Consider the following 4322-nt stretch of genomic DNA (forward strand, 5'->3'; position numbering starts at 1 on the left):
ACTAATGGATCTAAAATACCTTTGGGGTTCATGTCCTTATTCTGAACGTCTCTCTGCTTTCTGTAGAGCTGTGAGCTAACGGTGCTCTCTTAAGAGTGAGGGTGGGGAGTGCGTGAAGCTTTAATGGCTGCTGAGTTAAACCCTCATCTCCTCAGGTAAATACTTCAGCCACCAGCATTATTTGTATGGGGTCACTCTGTCATGGGTTGTCTCTCCCCTCGACGCTGTGGGGAGGACCTTGGGAGCCAGCACAGGGGGAGGGTCTGCACTTAAGCTTGGGCATGAGGAGGGGTCCCTGCTTCCCTCTGTCTCTATTTTGTGGCTACTGCCACCAGCATGAAAATAAATAATCCTGAGAAGGGAACTGTGTCAGAGGAGTGCATAAGCTTTAAGGTCTTTGCCCGAAGCACTGTGCTATTTCATTGTACAATAATATTCTGGAAACTTTTTGGCAGGTGTAAGTCCTGAGCCAGACTGGGCACACTGCCCCGATGGCAGCATAGGGACCGCGTGACAGGAGACGTGGCCTTGCTGGGAGACATGTGAGGATGATTAAGGTGCACAACTATACGCAGGTGCCTTCAGACCTCGCAGGGGCTTGACATCAAATCCCGCTTTGTAAGTGATGACATCAGTGTTGCAGGTGCACTTCACCTACCTGAACGTTAAACCCACAAAAAACCCAAGTCAGACCCAGCCTTGGAGTACCATTCTGAATAGATTTTTAGCTCCTTTCATTGCCTTCAAGTTTTATGGCCAGTGAGGTTGATGTTTGTAGTCTTTTTCTCCATGAAGGCTACAAATGTCAATGTATTTAATACACACAGAGGTCAGAAACACCTACCTAGGTTGTAACACAGGACTCGAAACATTAAGTGTTGCAAGCTCAGAAGAGCTGGCAGCCAAAACTGAGAGGCCTGTCAAGGTCAGGTCTCTCTCTGTTCCAGTGAACTTCTGTCTTGGTGGAATACTCACAGATTCTCGTTTATCCCCCAGTCCCCAAACCGTTACATTATGGCATGTGAGAAGTATTCTGGATGTGACACAGTGGTTCTGGGACATGCAGCTGCTTCCTGCAGCCTTGCTGGCAGGAATTTGGTCAATCATCGTCACTGGTGATAAGCTTCATCTTTACTTCACAGAGCACTTCTGAAAAGCTGAGGGTACCTCTGTGTCCCGTGGGAGGAGGTGGAGGCAGGTGCTCTGAGAGTGCCTCAGGGGCGTGGGACTAGATGACTTTTAGAGGTCCTTTCAAACCCAAAATATTCTATGGTTCTATTATTCCTCATTTTCCAATGAAATTGTTTATAGCAGCTGATGAGAAGTCTCTATGCTAGCTCTGCCCCCCACTCAGATGTCTGTTGCCAGGCTGGGCTTCAGTTGCCCAAGGTAGGTGCCCGGTATCTCCTGAGATGCCCTGGGAGACCTCGGGCACCTGTGCAGAGCTGGCAGGACCCATGGAAGACCTGAGGGCAGGAGCAGCAGCTGGAGGCCAGGCAGGCTAAAATGATCTAAAATGATGGCTGAACACTTGTGTCCAGGCAACAGAATCCCACCCTGGATAACCACGTTAAAGGGAAAATGAAAGAAAGTGATGATGGTGGTGTTGTAACTAATATTCAATGCTTATATCATGGTAGAGCCCAAATAATCTGACCAGCATAAACCCTTGTAAGTGACGTTCTTCAGAGGCTCAGACTGCCTACCGTGAGGTTTACAATCCCAGAAAAAAAGGGATGCAACAGGAGCGTGAAGAGAGAAAGGCAGTCTCTTGTTTCAATACTTGGCTGCAGATTTGGCCATGTACGTTTGATTTTATATTAAGACCTCGCTAGGCATCTCTAGGCGTCCGTGGAGATCTACTCTGAGTGGTCCGCGCAGCCTCGGGGCTCCTCAGGGGAGCAGAAGTGCCTGCCCTCGGGTGAGCTGACCTGCTCCTGCTGTGCTGGCGATGGTGGAAGCCGAATCTTTAGCTCATGAGTGTACCCTACAGTCAGACATCAAAATTAACACCTCTTAATCCCAGGCTGAATCCCACCCTAAAACATCCGTGTTATTGCTTGGAAGCCCAACCATCGCCTCTGTTTTGACACTTTTTCTGGGAAATGACATTGCAGAGAGGAGAAGTTGTTCAAGGCAACTTCAGGCTGTAACGTTGAGCGCTCCGGCGTTAGGAAATACCAGAGTTCAATTGCCCCTATAGTTTTAATGCCACCTCTTTTTGCATAAGTATCGAGTTGCAGATTTCATTTCTTTCAGTCTCTTGTTATTTTTTTTTTTTCTTCCCTTAAGACCTCTTCCTCATCTGGTGCAGGGGGTAGAGACTAGTGAATTAATGATGAGCTGGTGGTGATTTCATTTGAAGTGTGACCCCCTCAAGCCCTATTTACTGCGCAGGATTCAAGCCCTACAATGGCAACATTAATGATTAATTTCCTCGTGAGCGTCTCTGTGGCAGTCATTACCATGGTTTCTGGGTGCTTCAGAAATACTAACAAATTTATTTTCACAACATCCCTGTTGAAATGCAGTAATAGACAAGACTAGAAAGATAGAGTCGTCAAGGGCCTGGAAACTAAGGGCAAGAAACTGGAATTTGATATAGGAAGAGCCCAGTGGATGGACTCAAAGAAAAGGAAAATAAAAACAAGCAGTAGGCATCAAAGATGTTCTTAGCAGACACACTTAATGCGGGTTAGAGGGTCTTGGAGAAGTGCTGATTACTATGGGATGGAAGTTGAGGGTCTGAAATAGAGCCTTATTTGTCAAAACAGGAAGGAAATGATTTAAAGGAGAAAAGTGATACAGAAATAATAAGATTTGGGGAGAGGAGGCATGGGCTGTCATCAGGCAGAGGCCCTTTTTTCCTTCGTTCTCCTAAAAATCTGGGGTGGCTGGGGGTGTGCTGCCCTTACAGACGGCATCGAAAAGAGCTTAGTTTTCTCTGCCCAGACACGGCAGCTGTAAGCCTGGGCCACGCTCGGCCGTCGTTTCGAAGGCAGCGTTTGTTTGGGAGCCAGCTGAAGCACAGTTGTTACCTAATAAGAAGCTTTGCTTTGTTGCCTACGTCTCTGCATAGAGAAATTGCCGTGCTTTCCCATTCCCCGATTCACTCTGACAAAGAAAACCGTAATTATTTTCAGCGTGCAGACTTTGCCGCGTGCTGACGCGGCCCTTGTCGTTGCGGCTTCTCGGCGCCCCTTTTAACCTTGAATGCAGCACGGGGGGTACAGCTAGCCAAGCAGGGAGAGGTGGTCAATTGCTCCCAGGAGGATCCAAAGGAAGGCAGAGCGACGTGCTCGCTGTCGCTTGGGAGAGCCGGGGCTGAGCACGGCAAAGGTTTTCCCCCTACGCCAGCCTTTCTCTGCGCCTAGCCCTATTTTTGGTCCCGTCACCAAAGATCGTCAGTGATTCATCGTCACACAGCGATGAAGGAAAGCATCGCTGTGAAAGCAGCTGGCTCCCAACCACGTGCATCTTTTACTCTGGAAAAAGCAGAGGGTGAAGTTTGTGCCTCCTTTCTCCTGAGTTGTTGGGCAAGTTGTGAGCAGCCGGTGCTTTTCCTCTTACAGCTCCGTAAAACTTGGCTGTAATATTTCAGCGGTAAAGTACCGTTACACCTTTTAAAGGTGGGACCAGCCTTCCAGTACCTAAAGGGGCCCTACAGGAAAGATGGGGAGGGACTCTTTATCAGGGAGTGTAATGATAGGACGACGGGTAACGGTTTCAAACCGAAGGAGGGGAGATTTAGATTAGATATTAGGAAGAAATTCTTTCCTGTGAGGGTGGTGAGGCACTGGAACAGGTTGCCCAGGGAAGCTGTGGATGCCCCATCCCTGGAGGTGTTCAAGGCCAGGCTGGATGGGGCTTTGAGCAGCCTGGTCTAGTGGGAGGTGTCCCTGCCCATGGCAGGGGGTTGGAACTAGATGATCTTTAAGGTGCCTTCAACCCAACAAATTCTATGACTGTAGCTATTCTGCGCTCTCAGGCTCGGCGCCACTGGAATAGTAAATATTTTCCCAGCTACCTTCTGAAAGCCAGTGCCAGCCCTGCTCTTCCCATTAAAATAATTCAAAAGGTTATATTTACATTAATGCATATGTCCTAACGAATGGGAGCTGGGAAGTGCCTGGATTTCGCTGTAGCTCATAACCAGCTACCAAACCCCTGCAGAATTACCAAGGAGTTGTAAAAGTTTGTGAGGATTATATGTAGACTTTTTAGCTGCTATAACTATTGTTAGTTTATTTATTTGCTTTCTGCTACGAGGCCAAAAGCAAATCTTAACCAAAGAGGGGGAAAAAAGGGACTAAATCTGATAC

This window comes from Rissa tridactyla, chromosome 3, assembly GCF_028500815.1.
Source record: "Rissa tridactyla isolate bRisTri1 chromosome 3, bRisTri1.patW.cur.20221130, whole genome shotgun sequence".
Lineage (NCBI taxonomy): Eukaryota > Metazoa > Chordata > Aves > Charadriiformes > Laridae > Rissa > Rissa tridactyla.